Below are 20952 nucleotides of genomic sequence, written 5' to 3'. Positions count from 1 at the left end.
GACCCTCGGGCTCCGGAAACCCAAGGGAAAAAGTGGCTAGGTGGCAAATGGTAAAACCAAGGTTGGGCATTGCTGGAAGAGTTTTATTCAAGGCGAACTGTCAAGGGGTTCCCATTATTACCCAACCGCGTAAGGAACGCAAAATCCGGGAACATAACACCGATATGACGGAAACTAGGGCGGCAAGAGTGGAACAAAACACTAGGCAAAAGGCCGAGCCTTCCACCCTTAACCAAGTATATAGATGCATTAAGATAACAAGGCAATATAATGATATCCCAACAAGAAAATAATGGTCCAACAAGGAACGATCTCCAATCTTCACCTGCAACTAGCAACGCTATAAGAGGGGCTGAATAAAGTGGTAACATAGCCAATCAACGGTTTGCTAGGACATGGTGGGTTAGAGGTTTGACATTGCAATTTGGGAGGCATGATAAGAAAGTGGTAGGCATCGTAGCATAGGCATAGCAAAAGAGCGAGCATCTAGCAAAGCAAAGATAGAAGTGATTTCGAGGGTATGATCATCTTGCCTGCAAAGTTGTCAGAGTTGACTGGATCCTCGAAAGCAAACTCAACGGGCTCCTCACTAGCGAACTCGTCTCCCGGCTCTAACCAAACAAGACAAACAAGCAAAAGGAACGCAATCAACCACGTGCAAAGCTCAAACAACATGATGCAAACATGGTATGCTATGCGGGATGCGCTATGTGATGCATATGCAAGATTTGACCAAGGATGATAGAACCTGGCCTCAACTTGGAAATCCAAGAGTGCCACTGGAAATATGAGGTGATTTCGGTTGAAATCGATATAAAGAATGCCGGAATCGGATGCACGGTTTGGAAATGGCAAGCAATTCAAATATGGCACCGGTCTGCGATAAACAGCAAGTAGCCATCTAAATGCAACAAGATGAACATGCTACAACACCCAAACATGACAAGAAAATACATGGCAGGGATCCATTCATGATGCTTAACAAAAGATGAACACTGAGCTACGGCCAATTCCTCAATTAACAGGTTCAAACAAGCATGGCAAAAGTGCAATTGGTAAACATATTTCAGACTTTGTGAAATTAACACAAGCCTGGAATTTCAGATCAGGTAGCACATTTTGGAGCAAGAAAAATATATGCTACAGGAACTTAACATGGCAAGACAAGGCATGGCATGGATCTACTCAAAGATCTTAACAAAACTCCCTTAGTGACCTTGAGTCAAAAGGGATCAGAAAAAACAATTGCAAGCATGCGAACATGGCAAAAACATAATCAGTTCTCAGACTGTGAAAAACTAGAGCATGCAAATCAGATATCAAGTAGGCATGTTTACGAGCTCGATGCACTCACTACAGAGCATGTCATGACAATCTAAGCATACACCCGTCAAGAATACACATTATAAAAGCTAGACATGGCAAGAACAACAACATAACATGCACGGATCAACTACAACATCCTCGACAAAATCGCTAACAAGTAGACAATCTGCCCAGATTCACGAAATAGAAAAGTAGAGCTCGATTGACTCAAGCTAGGTTGCTCCATAATTGCAAACAAAGACATGGATGGATAGAGCACTACAAGATTAACAAATCATCCTTACTGATCATCCTCAAAAGAGGCATGGATCACTAGGAAACAACATGAACATATGGCATATTGATAAGAACAAATCAAGGACCTGAAATTGCTAAGTCCCTGAAATCAGCATTAACGAATGCGCCACTTTGCAAACTTGTGCTAGTCACCACACACATCACAAAAATACATAGATTGCACCTCTGGAAAGATGGCAAAGCATATAACAAAACTCATGTAGAGCTCAGGGGCATATCATGCACACAATAATCATGGCAAAAATGACAAATAGCTATTTGGAGCAGCAGATCTAACAATTAACTCAAATAGCACTCTTCCAACAACATTTCGGGCATCAAGATGAGCTCAAATGAAAATTATGCAATGAGATGAAATGATGTGCTCTCTGAGGCGAACATTTTGATATGCTACATGTCCAAAACGGATCTACGGATGCGGAGATATAGCACAATGAAAAACGCAAAATATTAGGGTTTCGGGGGAAAAGTCCACCGGATCTAGATCTGGATCTGAGAACACTGTAGCAGTGCACGGACTTCGAGGTTCGTCGGCCGGACTTGACGCGGTGGATCCGGCCGGAGAGCTCGTCGGAGGAGGCGAGGAGGTGCACCGGTGAGGGAGGAGGAGGCGGCCGGCGTCCGGGCGGTGGTGGCCGGAGCCGTGGCGGCGGGGCGGCGCCGGAGCTCGAGCGGTGAACGGCATGCGGCGGCGGGGCGAGGTAGGAGATGAGGCGGCCGGCGCGGGCGCCTCTGGCCCAGGCGGCAATGGGAGAGGGCCGGCCTTGGGCCCTCGCGGGCCTCAGCGGGAGTGGCGGCGATGTGGGGCGCCGCTGCCACGTGGCGTGCCCCGGTAGGTCGGCGGCGGCGAGCGGACAATGTCCGGCCGTCCGGATTTTGTCCGGCGGCTGGAGGAGGAGGGGGACTAGGGTTTCAACCGTGATTTCGAATGGGGGAGATATTTATAGGCATAGAGGGAGCTAGGAGTGTCCAAATGAGGTGCGGTTTTCGGCCACGCAATCGTGATCAAACGCTCTAGATGATGGAGAGGGTTTTGGTGGGTTTTGGGCCAAATTGGAGGGGTGTTGGGCTGAAACACACACAAGGCCTTCTCGGTCCCTCGGTTAACCGTTGGAGCATCAAACGAAGTCCAAATGGTACGAAACTTGACAGGCGGTCTACTGGTAGTAAACCAAGGCTGCTTGGCAAGTCTCGGTCCAATCCAGAAATAATTTAACCCCCACACACGAGAAGAAGGTAGAAATGACCACCGGAGGAGATAGGAGCCCCGGAATGCAAAACGGACAACGGGGAAAATGCTCGGATGCATGAGACGAACACGTATGCAAATGCAATGCACATGATGACATGATATGAGATGCATGACAACGACAAAAACACACGGAGACAAAAACCCAAACCCGAGAAAATAAAATAACTTAGCGCCGAAAACGGCAAGAGTTGGAGTACATATTAGGTAAATTACATCCGGGGTGTTACAACACTCCACCACTACAAAAGGATCTCGTCCCGAGATTTAGGACTGGAAGATAGCCGGGTACTCAGAACGGAGGTGATCCTCGCGTTCCCAGGTGGCTTCATGGTCGGAATGGTGTGACCACTTGACTTTGAGGAATTTGATTGACTTATTGCGAGTCTTGCGTTCAGTGTCTTCAAGAATAGCAACGAGGTGCTCACGATAAGAGAGATCTTCTTGGAGATCAATGTCTTCGAAGTTGACGGTGCGGTCAGGAGTCTTGAAGCACTTGCGGAGCTGAGAGACATGGAACACGTTGTGCACATTTGCAAAGTTTGAAGGAAGATCGAGTTGATAGGACCCACGTATCTAGGGGAAGCTTCCCTTTGATACCGAAGTGACGAGTACCTTTCATTGGAGAGACGCGGAGGTAAACATGGTCTCGGATGTCGAAAGCCAAATCACAGTGCTTACTATCATAGTAACTCTTTTGTCGCGATTGCGCTGCTTTGAGGTTATCACGAATGACTTTACACATTTCCTCTGCCTCCGCGATCAAGTCATTTCCCAGAAGTTGACGTTCACCAGTTTCTGTCCAGTTGAGTGGAGTACGACACTTCCTGCCATACAGAATTTCGAATGGGGCCTTGCCCGAACTTGCTTGAAAACTGTTGCTGTAGGAGAATTCAGCATATGGAAGGCAATCTTCCCACTTCATGCCGAAGGAGATCACGCAAGCCCTAAGCATATCTTCAAGAATCTGATTGACATGCTCGACTTGACCGCTAGTTTGAGGATGGAAAGCTGTGCTGAAGCGGATGTTGGTGCCCATGGCCTTCTGAATAGAATCCCAAAACTTGGAGGTAAAGATGCTGCCATGGTCTGAAGAGATCACCCGTGGAATACCGTGTAGAGGGACAATCCGATAGGTATACAGCTCCGCCAATTGAGCTGCAGTGATAGACTCTTTGATAGGCAGAAAGTGAGCCACTTTAGTGAGTTTTTCAATGACAACGAATATAGCATCATTGCCACATTTGGACTTTGGAAACCCAGTCACGAAGTCCATCTCAATGTGGTCAAACTTCCATTCTGGAATGGCAAGAGGTTGGAGGAGACCGGCTGGCCTTTGGTGTTCTGCCTTCACTCTTCTGAAAACATCACACTCATTCACGAACTAAGCAATCTCGCGCTTCATTCGAGTCCACCAATAAGCCTGCTTGAGGTCCTGATACATCTTCGTACTCCTAGGGTGGATGGAGAGGAGTGAATTGTGAGCCTCGTTCATGATCACTTTACGGAGGTCACCTTTGGGCACAATAATACGATCCTCAAAGAAGAGAGTATCCTTGTCATCAAGGCGGTAGCACTTGTACTTGGGTTGACTCTTGGCAATCCCAATCTTCACCTTCTTCACCATAGCATCAAGAAGTTGAGCCTCGCGAATCTGGTCTTCCAAGGTAGGAGAGACTTGAAGGTTGGTGAGGAAACCTTGAGGAACAACTTGCAGATTGAGTTTGCGGAAAGCTTCTGAAAGTGCAACTATCCCTAGGTGGTTTTGGTAATTCATAACAACATATAGCTCATTGAGCTAATACTATTCCAAGATAATTATTTCAGGAAAGCTCAATGATTGGCATGGCATGGATGTGAAAGTGGAACCCTCAAAATGCTAAGGACAATGGATTGTCTCAAGCTCAAAAGCTCAAGACTCTTCATTTTATATTTTAGTGATCCAAGATCACATTGAGTCCATAGGAAAACCCAATACTATTAAGGAGGGATGAGGTGTTGCTTAATGAGCCTCTTGCTTCATGTGCTTAGTGATATGCTCCAAAAACCCTCAACTACTTTCCCATATCCACATATGACCTAAACTCTAAGCCAAACTCGGTCCTACCGATTCTTCCTATCCGGCGCCACCGAGTTTCACTTGTCATTAGCCACTGCCAAACCCTAGCAATTCGGTTCTACCGATAAGGATCTCAGTCCCACCGAGATGGGGTTGAAACTCTCTGTTTCCCTTTCGTAACTTTTCGGTCTCACCGAAAGAGCGAATCGGTCCCACCGAGATTGCAATGTAAACTCAGTGTTTCCCCTTTGTAACTTTTCGGTCTCACCTAGTTCCACTCGGTCTCACCGAAAGAGCAAATCGGTCCCACCGAGTTTGCCTGACCAACTCTCTGGTTAGCTAATTACCAAATTCGGTCCCACTGAGTTTGTCTAATTGGTCTCACCGAGATTACGTTATGCCCAAACCCTAACCGAATCGGTCCTACCGAGTTGCATGTCAGTCCCACCGAAATTCCTAACGGTCACTAGGTTTACTATTTCGGTCAGACCAAGTTTTCTGATTCGGTCCCACTGAGATTGGTAAATTGTGTGTAACGGTTGGATTTTGTGTGGAGGCTATATATACCCCTCCACCTCTTTCTCATTCAGTGAGAGAGCCATCAGAACACACACACCATTCCAACTCATATGTTCTGAGAGAGAACCACCTACTCATGTGTTGAGACCAAGACATTCCATTCCTACCATATGAATCTTGATCTCTAGCCTTCCCAAGCTGCTTTCCACTCAAAATCTTCTTTCCACCAAATCCAAATCCTATGAGAGAGAGCTGAGTGTTGGGGAGACTATCATTTGAAGCACAAGAGCAAGGAGTTCATTACCTACACACCATTTGTTACTTCTTAGAGAGTGGTGTCTCCTAGATTGGATAGGTGTCACTTGGGAGCCTCCGACAAGATTGTGGAGTTGAACCAAGGAGTTTGTAAGGGCAAGGAGATCGCCTACTTCGTGAAGATCTACCGCTAGTGAGGCAAGTCCTTCGTGGGCGATGGCCATGGTGGGATAGACAAGGTTGCTTCTTCGTGGACCCTTTGTGGGTGGTTGCTTCTTCGTGGACCCTTCATGGGTGGAGCCCTTCGTGGACTCGCGCAACCGTTGCCCTTGGGTGGAGCCCTGTGTGGACTCGCGCAACCGTTACCCTTCGTGGGTTGAAGTCTCCATCAACGTGGATGTAGGATAGCACCACCTATCCGAACCACGGGAAAAACATCCGTGTCTCCAATAGCGTTTTACTTCTCCAAACCCTTCCCTTTATACTCTTGCAAGTTGCATGCTTTAATTTCCGCTGCCCATAAACTCTTTGCATGCTTGCTTGAATTGTGTGATGATTGCTTGACTTGTCCTAAAATAGCTAAAATCTGCCAAGAACTAAAATTGGGAAAAGGTTAAGTTTTTAATTGGTCAAGCAGCCTAATCACCCCCCCTCTAGACATACTTTCGATCCTACAAGTGGTATCAGAGCTTTGGTCTCCATTTGCTTGATCTCCATAGCTTTTGGTGGTCATAGCCTTGGTTTCACAACCTAGGAGAGTATGGCGTCTAGCGAGGGAAATTATCACCGTAGAGGTCCTTACTTTGATGGTACTAATTTTGCTAGTTGGAAGCATAAAATGAAAATGCATATTCTTGGACATAACCCCGCTGTTTGGGCTATTGTGTGTGTTGGTTTGCAAGGTAACTTCTTTGATGGGAGAGAACCAAACCATGAAGCTACCGCGGATGAGTTGAAGATGTTGCAATACGATGCTCAAGCTTGTGATATTCTCTTCAACGGATTATGCCCCGAAGAATTCAACAAAATCAGCCGCCTTGAGAATGCAAAGGAAATTTGGGACACTTTGATTGATATGCACGGAGGTACCGACTCCGTCAAGGAATCCAAGTTGGATGTGCTTCAAAGCCAACTTGACAAGTTCAAGATGAAGGATGGTGAAGGTGTCGCTGAAATGTACTCTAGGCTTGCTCTCATCACAAATGAGATTGCCGGCTTAGGAAGTGAAGAGATGACCGATAGATTCATCATCAAGAAGATCCTAAGAGCCTTGGATGGAAAATATGATACCGTGTGCACATTGATCCAAATGATGCCCAATTACAAAGATCTCAAGCCAACGGAAGTGATTGGAAGAATTGTTGCTCATGAGATGTCACTTAAGGATAAAGAGGAACTTCACAACAAGTCAAGTGGTGCCTATAAAGCCTCATGTGAAGCCCCTACATCATCAAGTGAGAAACAAGACTTCAATGAAGAATTGAGCTTAATGGTGAAGAACTTCAACAAGTTCTACAAGAGTAGAAGCAAAGATAGAAGCTCCAAGTCAAGGTCCTACAATGACAAAAGATCTTCTAGTCGAGAGAGAAACTGTTACAATTGTGGAAGACCCGGACACTATTCCAATGAGTGTACGGCTCCCTACAAGAGAAGAGAAGATTCTCCAAAAAGAAGAAGCAAAGGATCACCACCAAGAGAGAGAAGGAGTAGAGATGATCGTTATGAACAAAGATACTCACGGAGAAGCAAGGATTCGGAAAGGAAGGAAAAATCATCAAGGAGCTACACAAGACGAAGACATCAAGCTCATGTTGGTGAATGGGTATCCGGCTCCGACTCTGACAGCCACTCCGAGAGAAGTTATCACTCCGACTCCGAAGATACTCAAGATGAAGGTGTTGCCGGTCTAGCACTTGTGTCAACCAACTCCTACGACATATTTGACTCACCAAATGAAGGAATTGGAAGATGGTTCATGGCCAAAGGTCCTAAGGTAACACACCCCGAGTATGTTGATTTCAATAGTGATGAAGATGACTTGTTAGGTGATGATTTTCTTGGTGATAACTCTAGTGATGAATACTATGATGAAAGACCAATTAATCATGCTAATCAAGATAAAACGAATGACAATGATGAGAAGATTGAGGCTCTAACTAAAGAACTAAAAACTCTTAAGTTAGCTCATGACACTATCTTCGAAGATCACGCTTTGAAAAGCTCAATCTTGAGCAAGAGCATGAGTTCTTAAAGGCAATCAATGATGATCTCCGCAAGAAGAGTTCTTCTTACATTGCCAAGAGTTTACTCTTATCCACTTACATGCCTCAAGTCAAATCTAACAAGAAAGATTCTTCCGCTAGTAGTAACAATGATCATGCTAAATCCAATATTGTTGCTTCTAGTAGTTCTCTTGATTCCACTAATGATTCTCTTAGCCAAGTTACACTTGAGCAAGAAAATAGCTTATTGAAGGGAATTATAGAGAAAGGAGTGTACAAAAGCCTTGCCGGGAGTAAGCAATTCGAGGAAATTGTGCGCAAGCAAGGAATGCACCGGAAGAATCAAGGTATTGGTTTTGAGCGAAAGTTCAATGCAAATGGAGTTGAATGGGAAGAAGATCAATACCCCAAGACAAAGTTTGTCCCTCAACAAGAGAAGTTTTTCAAGGGGACACAAGCTCAAGATGATCTTCCACCACAAGACTACGAGCAAAAAGGCAAGGACAAGCTTCAAGAGGAAATTGATGCATTTGAAGAAGCTCCTAAGACCTTAGTCAAGTGGATTCCCAAGACTACCTCAAGTTCCACTTCAACAAGTACGACTACAACTCCAAGGATTCCCATCAAGATGATGTGGATCCAAAAGAAGAAGAACTAGAGAGTTCTTGAGGGTGACTCCGCCAACATACTTCACTCTTATCATTTTGGCAAGAACAAGTGCAATCAACTTCCACATCTTGCACTAGTTCAAGGAGTCACAAACCCTCTTGTTGGTAAGACAAGGGACAAGGTAACCTAAAAGTTTTCATGGACATCATCTTTTGTGTGCATCACTCTATGTCTATGGATATCCTTGTTTGTTCCTTGTGGGACTAACCCATGTAGGTATTGAAAGTGCAATTCATTCAAATGGATAGCTCCAAGAGATCTACATCAACATTGAGCATCCACATCTTCAATGTCTACATGAAGTCATCATCGACAAAACCCAAGGTTAGTTCATCCCTCTTAGGGGGGATATCACATCTAGGGGGAGCTTTACTCTAAGACTGAGCTAAAGCAACTCTAAAGATGTGAACAAAACAATGCTTTATGTAAAAGTGGTAACCCCACTTGAGCTTAAACGATGAGTATGACCTACGATCAAGTGTTCTCACTTGACTCCTAAGTCAATATACTCATATATAGATGACCTAGTCATCGCAAATTGCTTGATAGATGCTAGAATTGGTTGTGCATGCTTTGCCACATATTTCATTTGCTATCTTATTGTGTGAGCATGCTGATTGCATATTTTACTCATTCGAGGACATCCACTTGTTGCTTTGATTGCTCGGCTTTATCTTCTTTTGCCAAGTGGATGGACAAGGATGCCTAAGAACCTCCTCTAGCTATCTATGCTTTTCTCGTCTCAAACTCTATTCATGCTGTATCACAAAATTTGATCAAGTCAAATTCGAACCACTCTGTGTGAGGAGCGCTCGGAGTCCCCGATTCGTCATAGACTTAAACTTCCAAAACCTCTTTATGATTCTCGGTCTGACCGATACTCCACTTTCGGTCCTACCGAGATCATTAAGTTGATCTAAGTTTTCAATCTCGGTGCAACCGATTTGAACCTTTCGGTCTCACCGAGTTTCAGTAACTGCACGCAGTTATGAATCTCGGTGCCACCGAGTTGTTCAACTCGGTCACACCGACAGGGTCGGGCTATATATAGTAACGGGCAAAATTTGGAAATTTCTCCGAACCCCTTCGCCCGCGCGATAGCCTGCTCTGCCCCCGAGGTCTCCGGATCGTCTTCTCGCCGCCAGCAGCCTCCAGTCGCTGGTCTCCGTCACCGTCAACGGGATTTCTGCCCAGCCGTTGCCGCCGTAGCAAGTCCACGCCGAACTAGGGTATGGACTTGATCTTTGTGCTATTCCTCAATCTGATTCCTAGCACATTGTGATCATATTGTTTCTAGCCACGTTCGATGAACTTCTATCCAGTCAAAACGCTCATAGATTAGGTTTGATTCGAAAATTCTAGGTTTAGGTCTCCGCCGAAACCATCTCGGACCCACCGAGTTGAAAAACTCGGTCCCACCGATTTGTCTTATGCCATTGCACAAGTGAGACTCGGTCTGACCGAGAATTACTTATCGGTGTGACCGATTTTTGAACTTAGTGAAACCCTAGCAGTCTCGGTGCCACCGAACTGTGACTCGGTCCTACCGAGTTCACTAGTTTAGGTTCCAAAACTGCTTCGGTATCACCGAGTTTGAAAATCGGTAGATCCGAGATGATTTCAGTGGGAAACTAAAACTAAGTTTTTGGATCATTCTTTTTGCAAAAATCTCTGCATTTTGTGATGCTCATCCACTCTATCTCTTCTATAATCTATTCACAGGGTCAGCAGTCAGTTTGCAGCATGTCAGACCAGAGTGATAGCCAAAACTTGTCAGAGCAGCAAGTGCAGTTGAGTGAGGGCACTAGCCCCTCAAGTTCCTCAGATGATGGCAGCAGGAGCACACCCAGCAACCTGCCTAAAGCTGCCACGAGACAAAGGAAGAAGAAAACCTCAGATTCTAAAGATGAGGACTATGTGGCAGAGAAAGAGGCCACCTCCAAGAGACTTGAGCCAGCTCAAGGCTCAAAGCCAGGCCTGAAAATCAAGAGGCCAGCAGGCAGGCAACCCATGTCAAAGGCTAGAGCCTCAACTGAGAAGCCTGCTCCCATTGAGCCCGTTGCAGCTGAGGGCAAGAAGAGGAAAGAAAGAGTGAAGAAGACTGTAGCCAGAGTGCTTGGGAAAGCCTCCATCATGGTAGAAGAGAGGAGGAAGAAGAGGCAGCTGCACCAGCGCCCAAGGCAGCCAAACTTATGGGAGATGCCATAAGGTCAGGGGGAGCTGCATCCAAGCCAAGGAAGCACCTAAGGCTGCATCTAAGCCTAAGAGTGCACCAAAGAGAAACACAAGAAGCATCCCAGCCACTGAGAAGAACAAGGCCCCAGTACCCAAGACTGTTGCAGAGGAAGAGGAAGAGAGTGTCCTTCGGAAGCTCAAGCCCAAGATCCCAGACCACAATGATGCTCATCCTGTGGCCGAGGATATGAAGCTCAGGAGAGACTCAGGGCTCAGGAAGTGGAGAGAAGCAGATCCATATGCTTCTAGGAGAAGGACTGCAGTGGACTACAGATTTCATACCAAGGAGCAGCAAGATTTCTATGAGACAGTGCTACTTGACAAGAAGCCAATCGTATGTGACATGAGATGGGTCGACTGGACCTATATCAAGGACAATGAAGAGTACTACCCAGGAGTTCAGGACAGCTTCAAGGCGTGTGGAGTAGAGGACTTTGTTGGGCAGAAGCTCACAAAGTGGAACGAGGAACTCATCATGCAGTTCTACTCCACAGCTCACTTTTATCCAGATGGGAGGATTACATGGATGTCTGAGGGTACGAGGTACCACTCTACTATTGAGGAATGGGTGAAGCTGATCAATGCCCCAGAGGAGCAAGCAGATGACTTGGACATTTATGCCAAGAAAAAGATGGACCACAACTCCATGTCCAACATGTACAAGGAGATTCCGAATGAAGCACTTGACACGTTCAAGTTTGGCTGAGTGCATTATCTGCTCTCAGGATTGCCTACAATCAACTGGATCCTTAGGCACACCCTTCTGCCCAAGTCTAGAGATCACAAGATGATCAGAGGTCACGCGATCAATTTGCTTCATGTTTTTGACGTGCCTCAAAAATTCAAAGTTATGAGCCTCATAGTGGAAACGATCAAAAGGACTGCGGTAGATCAGAAGAGGATCTGTGGATATGCCCCTCAGATTCAGGAGCTCATCAACTCCAAGATGGGCACGGGCGTATATTTGTTGGATAAGGAACACCTGCCCATCCGTCCAGATTTCGAGAACAATGAAGTTGTGATGACAGAGAATGAACCAGCATCTGCCCATGCACAAGCTCAGAAGGAGAAGGCGAAGAAGGAGAAAGCTGCCAGGATGCCTACTCAAGCGGAGGCATCTGATTACTTCCTGAAAACCAAACAAGAGCAGCTCAGTTACTTGATTGTGTCCACCCTGCGGATTGAGCAGAGTATAGCCACCCTGACTCAGAACCAGGCGAGCTTAGAGAGGATCATGGAACAAAGATTCTATGACTTGGACATCAAGGTGACAGAGATACAGACTGCCGTGGAGCAGCTCCAGGACGACATGAATGAGAGGAGAGGCAGGACCATGACTCATGCTTTTGCGAGGGTGCCACGAGGTCCGAGGTCGTCTGCACTGCCAGTTGCTGACACCAGAGCTACAACGTCTACACCAGCCACAGCCTCCGTTCCACCAGCTCCAGCATCCACTTCAGCCTCGACTCCGACCACGTCTACCGAAGGCTTTGTCCTTGGAGTGCTTCGGACTCCACCACCACCTGAAGATCAAGCCCGAGCGTCGATCTAGTGCTATGCATTTTCTAGGAACTTTTTGGTAACTTGTTGCCAAAGGGGGAGAAGATGTATAGATCATAGGCTTCGAGAGAGAGAGAGAGTGTTGCTTTTCTCTCTTGCTTTATTTGGTGGTTTTTCGAACCTTGTTTGCTTGTGTGTGAGATACTACGTCCTTATGCTTGTGAGACATCGATGATCATGTGTTTGATCATAAGCTACACTTAATGTTCGCTTAATGCTTGCTTAAATATTACCATTCTATCCATCGTTTGTGATCATTCACTATTCTTGGTGATGAGTGCATGCATTTCAATCTCATCATTTTGAGCGCTCCACCAAGATGTATGTGACATGGAAGAGTAACCCATGACTCTAACTCTTTGTGCATTTGCAGTCCAAAGCAAATTTTAAATATGCACAAATTTAGGGGGAGCTCTTACTTATCACATACTTCTCAAAGCGACGATATATTTCATGCTTATTATCTTTTGTCGAAGCTTTGATCTATATGTTGTCATCAATTACCAAAAAGGGGGAGATTGAAAGTGCAACTATCCCTAGGTGGTTTTGGTAATTCATAACAACATATAGCTCATTGAGCTAATACTATTCCAAGATAATTATCTCAGGAAAGCTCAATGATTGGCATGGCATGGATGTGAAAGTGGAACCCTCAAAATGCTAAGGACAATGGATTGGCTCAAGCTCAAAAGCTCAAGACTCTTCATTTTATATTTTAGTGATCCAAGATCACATTGAGTCCATAGGAAAAGCCAATACTATTAAGGAGGGATGAGGTGTTGCTTAATGAGCCTCTTGCTTCATGTGCTTAGTGATATGCTCCAAAAACCCTCAACTACTTTCCCATATCCACATATGACCTAAACTCTAAGCCAAACTCGGTCCTACCGATTCTTCCTATCCGGCGCCACCGAGTTTCACTTGTCATTAGCCACTGCCAAACCCTAGCAATTCGGTTCTACCGATAAGGATCTTGGTCCCACCGAGATGGGGTTGCAAACTCTCTGTTTCCCTTTCGTAACTTTTCGGTCTCACCGAAAGAGCGAACCGGTCCCACCGAGATTACAATGTAAACTCAGTGTTTCCCCTTTGTAACTTTTCGGTCTCACCGAGTTCCACTCGGTCTCACCAAAAGAGCAAATTGGTCCCACCGAGTTTGCCTGACCAACTCTCTGGTCAGCTAATTACCAAATTCGGTCCCACCGAGTTTGTGTAATCGGTCACACCGAGATTACGTTATGCCCAAACCCTAACCGAATCGGTCCTACCGAGTTGCATGTCAGTCCCACCGAAGTTCCTAACGGTCACTAGGTTTACTATTTCGGTCAGACCGAGTTTTCTGATTCGGTCCCACCGAGATTGGTAAATTGTGTGTAACGGTTGGATTTTGTGTGGAGGCTATATATACCCCTCCACCTCTTTCTCATTCAGTGAGAGAGCCATCAGAGCACACACACCATTCCAACTCATATGTTCTGAGAGAGAACCACCTAATCATGTGTTGAGACCAAGACATTCCATTCCTACCATATGAATCTTGATCTCTAGCCTTCCCAAGCTGCTTTCCACTCAAAATCTTCTTTCCACCAAATCCAAATCCTATGAGAGAGAGTTGAGTGTTGGGGAGACTATCATTTGAAGCACAACAGCAAGGAGTTCATTACCTACACACCATTTGTTACTTCTTGGAGAGTGGTGTCTCCTAGATTGGTTAGGTGTCACTTGGGAGCCTCCGACAAGATTGTGGAGTTGAACCAAGGAGTTTGTAAGGGCAAGGAGATCGCCTACTTCGTGAAGATCTACCGCTAGTGAGGCAAGTCCTTCGTGGGCGATGGCCATGGTGGGATAGACAAGGTTGCTTCTTCATGGACCCTTTGTGGGTGGTTGCTTCTTCGTGGACCCTTCGTGGGTGGAGCCCTTTGTGGACTCGCGCAACCGTTGCCCTTGGGTGGAGCCCTGTGTGGACTCGCGCAACCGTTACCCTTCGTGGGTTGAAGTCTCCATCAACGTGGATGTAGGATAGCACCACCTATCCGAACCACGGGAAAAACATCCGTGTCTCCAATAGCGTTTGACTTCTCCAAACCCTTCCCTTTATACTCTTGCAAGTTGCATGCTTTACTTTCCGCTGCCCATAAACTCTTTGCATGCTTGCTTGAATTGTGTGATGATTGCTTGACTTGTCCTAAAATAGCTAAAATCTGCCAAGAACTAAAATTGGGAAAAGGTTAAGTTTTTAATTGGTCAAGTAGTCTAATCACCCCCCCTCTAGACATACTTTCGATCCTATAGCTTCACAAAGCTCGGGTTGGTAAGGCTTGAGAATCAGACTGTTGCAATAAGCCTTCCTGCTCAATGCGTCAGCAATCACATTGGCCTTGCCTGGAGTATACTCGATACTCGGATTATACTCTTGAATCATTTCGACCCATCGAGTCTGCCTGAGGTTGAGATTAGGCTGAGTGAAGATGTACTTGAGACTCTTGTGGTCAGTGAAAATGTCCACTTTTCTTCCCAATAAGAGATGTCTCCAAGTCAAAAGAGCATGCACAACTGCCGCCAACTCGAGGTCATGAGTGGGGTAGTTCTTCTCGTTGGGCTTCAACTGGCGAGAGGTATAAGCCACAACTTTCTTCTCTTGCATCAACACTGCACCAAGACCTTGGAGAGAGGCATCGCAGAAGACCTCGAACGGTTTGGATTCATCAGGAGGAGTCAGAACTGGAGCAGTGACCAATTTCTCTTTCAAAGTGTTGAAAGCGATGTCACATTCCGGAGACCAAACATACTTGGCGTGCTTCTAGAGAAGGTTTGAAAGAGGCTTCACGATCTTAGAAAAGTTCGCAAAGAACCTTCGACAGTAGCTTGCGAGACCGAGGAAGCTAGGAGTTGCTTCACGTTCTGAGGTGGTTCCCAATTCACAATTGCAGACACCTTCTCAGGATTCACCGCAATGCCCTTAGCAGAGATGATATGCCCAAGATAAAGAACCTCATCGAGCCAAAACTCACACTTTGAGAACTTGGCGTAGAATTGATGTTCCCTGAGCTTATCGAGCACCAAACACAAGTGCTTGGCATGATCTTCTTTGTTGTTCGAAAAGACCAGAATGTCGTCGAGATAGACCAAAACAAAGTCATTTGTGTAGGCGTTGAAGATTGATAGTTCATCATGCGAGAGAAAGTCGAGGGAGCGTTGGCGAGGCCAAAATACATGACAGTGTATTCATATGAACCATAGCTTGTCCTGAAAGCCGTCTTGGGAATATCTTGCTCACGGATTCGAATCTGGTGATAACCCATACGGAGATCAAGCTTGGAGAATACTAGGGCACCTTTGAGTTGTTTGAACAGCTCGTTGATGTTGGGAAGTGGGTACTTGTTCTTGATAGTCTTCTTGTTCAATGGACGGTAGTCAACACAAAGTCGGTCCGTTCCATCCTTCTTCTTCACAAAAAGTACTCCACAACCCCATGGAGAGGAACTAGGTCGGATGAGACCCATTCGCTCTTGAATATCGAGTTGCTTCTTCAGCTCCTTCAACTCTTCAGGTCCGAGCTTGTAAGGACGCTTGCAAACCGGTTCCGTGCCAGGCTCAAGATCGATGACGAATTCAACTGGCCGGTGCGGGGGCATTCCTGGAAGCTCTTTTGGAAAGACGTCTTGATATTCGCAAACAACTGGAATTTGCGAGATGGCATCCAGTTCTGTAAGTGCATCTAGTGCCACCCCTAGTTGGTTTTGGAGTATTGACGACAAACCTAGTTGAGGGACTAATGTGTTTGTGAGAATTGCAGGATAACACAGGTAGAAGTCCCTCATTGATTCGGTTTTCCTACCAGAGATGACCCCTAAAAATGTATGAAGACATTGAAGTCAAAGGTGGTATATGAAAATATTCACATTGAAGACTATGACAAGAGAAGACACCACATGAAGCCTATGGAGCTCGAAGACTTAGATCTTTCGTAGTTCTCTTTCTTCTGTGTTGAGTCATAGGAACCACCGTACTGTTAAGTGGGGGCCAAGAGAACCAGTCAGAATGACTGAAGTGATGCTTAAACAAAACCTATGTCTTCGAGTGAAGACTTTGAGAGCGAATCTTGTCCAGAGTCGGGCAAGTCAGCTTTGCTTGAAGCCCAAGTAAAGTGGCCGTGTGAGTTTGAAATCTGACCGTTGAAACACGTGTCAGTTCCTTAGTGACCCAGGGTCATTTCGGAGAAATCAGGTCGGGTTGCCTTGTGGCTATAAATAGCCCACCCCCTACAACCATAAACGGTTGGCTGCTCAGATTCAGAGTACGGCTTTTGTCGTTTGAGAGCAACCCACCTCGAATCCTTTGAGAGAGAATTCCTTGCGAGGATAAATCCCTAACCACCCAGAGCCAAAGAGAATTAGGCATCACTTAAGTCTTCTTGTCTGTGTGATCTGAAGACTTATTACACTTGAGGACTGTGCATCCTCCAGCCGGTTAGGCGTCGCGTTCTGAGCATCCAAGAGACATTGTGGATTGCCGGTGAACAAAGTCTGTGAAGGTTTGAGAGTCTACCTTGAAGACTTACCAGAGTGATTGGGCGAGGTCTGTGTGACCTTAGCTCAAGGGGAATACGGTGAGGACTGGGTGTCCTGAGCTGCGTGTTCAGGACTGGGTGTCCGGGACTGTGTGTCCTAAGGTTTAAATACCTAGCCGCCCTAACCAGACGTACAGTTGTCACAGCAACTGGAACTGGTCCAACAAATCATTGTCTTCAGCGAGTCACTGGTTTCATCTTTCCTTCCCTTTACTTACTGTTACTCCTTGTGAAGTCATTGTATGTTCGCACTTTCTTTTGTCTTCACTAAGTGACTGCGTGTTCTATGTGGCTTCACAATATCTTCCTACCTGATCCTTACTACATTGCTGCTATTAGTCATTGTGCTTTCATTCTATTGAATACTTGACTATGGCTTGCCTAGTGTAGTCTACCTTCCGCTGCAGGGTAATAGGTTTATTTCTATCGTTTGTCTTCATAACTTCCATGTTTTGAATACTTTCATAAAAATCGCCTATTCACCCCCCCTCTAGTTGATATAACGCACTTTCAATTGGTATCAAAGCAAGGTTCTCCCTTGTTCTGTGTGATTCAGTTTAACCACCTGGAGTTTTAGCTATGTCGACTACAGGGATAATTAAAGTCTCCGCTGCGTGCCCCGTCTTCGATGGAACTGAATATCCCTACTGGAAGAATAAGATGCGCATGCATCTTCAAGCCATTGATGTCGACCTATGGTATGTCGTCAAGAATGGCGTTCCCAAGGCTGGAGAAGGTGTCACTGCTGCTGATGTCAAGAAGTTCGTTCAACTGGACTCTACTGCCAAGAATATCATCTGTGGTCATCTGACCAAAGGACAGTATGGCCGTGTGAGTGCTTTGGAAACATCTAAGCTGGTCTGGGACTGGCTCTCCAAGGTCAATGAAGGCGTCTCAACCCAGAGAGATCAGAGAATCAGTCTCCTTCGCAACCTCTTCAACCGCTTCAAGCGAAATGACAATGATAATGTCCAGCTCACATTTGACCGACTCACTAACATCACAAATGAGCTTCAAGCCCTCGGCGCTACTGAGATCACCAAACATGAAGTCGTCAAGACACTACTGAGATCACTTGATAGTTCCATTCACACCCTAGCCCTGATGATTCAAGAACGTCCTGATTTCAAGACACTCGATCCGTCTGACATACTTGAGAGGCTCAACACACATGAGTTTCAGCTTTCTGAGAAAAGAGATATCTACGGTCCAAACTATGGGCGAACTCGTGCCTTGAAGGCAAAAGCTGTCTCCTCATTTGAAGAAGAATCTGACAGCAGTTCGGATGATCCTGAAGACATTGGAAGGGAACTTGCTCTGCTTGTGAAGAAGTTCCAAAAATTCACCAAGAAGAAAGGTTTCAGGAAGTCTTCCCGATCAAGCTCAAGGAATGATGAAGCTTCTGCTCACGACTACAAGAAGAAAACATGTCACAAGTGCAAGAAACCTAGCCACTTCATCTCTGAGTGTCCACAGTGGGACAATGAGAACAAAAAGAAGAAGAAGGTCAAGGAATATGACTCTGACGACAAGAAGAAGAAGAAATACTCAAAGTCTTCTTCCAAGTCTTCCTCAAAGTCTTCATCACACAAGAAGAGATCATTTGGCAAGGCACGTGCGTTTGTTGGCAAGGAAATGGATTCAGAGGAGGAATCCGCTTCTGAGGAGGCGGAGGTGGAGTCTGAGGAGGAGTCCGATTTAGGCGTCACAAGTCTGGCTACAGCATACGTTGCCAAGTCCATCTTCAACACTGAAGACAATGACTTCATCACTGACACCGATGCAAATGACAAGGACTACTCCGCTTCTACCTACTGCTTCATGGCACGCGGTGCCAAGGTAAACACACGCACTACTCACTATCAAACATCTAGTGACGATGACTCTGATTGTGGTTCAAAACCCAGCTACAAAACACTTGCTAAAATTGCAACTGAACAACAGAAAGCTATGGAACATATTCAAAAACTGATAAACAGAAGTGATGATCTGTTAGGTGCTGAAATGACTCGATCTGAATCCTTAATTGAAGACATAAAAAATCTTCACGTTAAGTATGAGGAACTTGAAAGTCGTCATGAAACTCTCTCAACAACTCATGAAAAGCTTTCCTATGATTATCTTCAAAGGAAGCAAGATCTTGAGAAATTGAGAGCGGCTCATGAAGATCTTCAAAAGGAAAACGAATCACTTCGCGCCAAACAGATTAGTTCCGCTCAGGAAGGATTTGAACCACCATGTCTTAAATTCATAGAGCGTGATAATGCTACTTCTGTTGCTGAATGTTCTACTGCTACTACTGTTGCAATATCTTTAACTGTTGATGTGGTAACTAACCCCTCTGCTGAGGATACCATTGCTATTGCTGATGAGAATGCTAGGTTGAAGACATTGCTTGAAACAGGGATGTACAAAAGTCTTAAAGGGCATCAGACACTATGTGATGTCCTCAAAAAGCAGATTCTGAACCGAAACCCGAGGAAAGAGGGTGTTGGGTTCGTAAGGAAAATGAATGCTGATGGCTCTTACTGGAAACCTGAGCAGTACCCCAAAACCATGTGGGTTGCTGCAAAGGAACCTTCAGCAGATCCATCCAATCTATCTGGCTTCACTTGTGCTAACCCCATTATCATTGATGAATCCCTTGATGCAAACTATAAACTGTTTAAGAATCAGAATGGTGAAGTGTTTGCCAGGTACATTGGTACTAACTGCAGGAATGGACCGCCTATGAAGAAGATCTGGGTTCCGAAAAGGTGTCTGGAGAATCTTCCTGTGAATGTCATCATGACACCTCACGTGAAGAAGACAAACCTCAGACCAAAGGCTTCATACGGTCCAAAGGCTTCATACAGACAGAGGACTCACCTGAGTCGCACTAACGCAAATGTTTTGCAGGGAAACCATACTCAGGCATATGAATATGAGAGCGGTTCATCAAACCGCCATGTTCATAAGACCAAGAACTATTCTGCTTATTCTTGTGAGTACTATTGTCCGCCTGCAAGACTGTTTGCTAGGGCTTCAAAGCCAAAGTTCTTAGATGCTGCACTTAGACTTATTGCTTCTAAGCCACCCTTGAAGATGTGGGTGGCTAAGAAAGCTTAACTCTCTTTTGCAGGGAAAGGTCTCTAGCAGAAAACCAAAATCGTCTGACGCTATTGCTGGGGACCTTAAACATCTTGTAGGGCGCAAGATCAAATGCCCGAATGGTCTTACTATGTACTTCATTCCTGAATCGCTTGCTACTCTCCCTATTAGTCCTAATCTGGATCTAAGCTTTCATAACCCACTGGTTCGTCAAATGTTTTTGCTTCACAATGCTCTTCGTGAAGCCTATCCCCCTAACTGCACTGTAGGGTACGACACCAGCGTCTTCAGAATGGATTATTGATAGTGGGTGTACAAATCACATGACTGGCAAAAGAAGCCTTCTTATGGACTCAACCTTACGTCCATCCGACAAGAGCCACATCACATTTGCTGACACTGGTAAAAGTAAGGTATTGGGTCTAGGTAGAGTTGCAATCTCAAGGGATCAACACATGGATAAAGTCATGCTTGTTGAATCCCTTGGCTTCAACTTAATGTCTATCTCAATGCTTTGCGATTTAAACATGATCGTAATATTTGGAAAATATCGTTGCCTTGTTCTAATGGAATCTGACAAGTCTCTAGTATTTGAAGGGTATCGAAAAGATGATTTGTACGTGGTAGATTTCTCAGCAGGACCACAGCTTGCCGTATGTCTTCTAGCAAAAGCTTCAGAATGCTGGCTCTGGCATCGGAGGCTTGGGCATGCTGGCATGAGGAACCTCCACACCCTGGCAAAGAAGGAGCATGTCATAGGCATCGAGGGCATCAAGTTTAAGAAAGATCACTTATGCGGTGCCTGTGAGGCAGGAAAGATGACGAGGGCCAAACATCCCTCGAAGACAATCTTGACCACTACTCGACCCTTCGAACTGCTTCACATGGATCTTTTCGGTCC

Source organism: Triticum dicoccoides, chromosome 5A (genome assembly GCF_002162155.2).
Source record: "Triticum dicoccoides isolate Atlit2015 ecotype Zavitan chromosome 5A, WEW_v2.0, whole genome shotgun sequence".
NCBI lineage: Eukaryota > Viridiplantae > Streptophyta > Magnoliopsida > Poales > Poaceae > Triticum > Triticum dicoccoides.
This window is presented reverse-complemented; position numbering follows the sequence as displayed.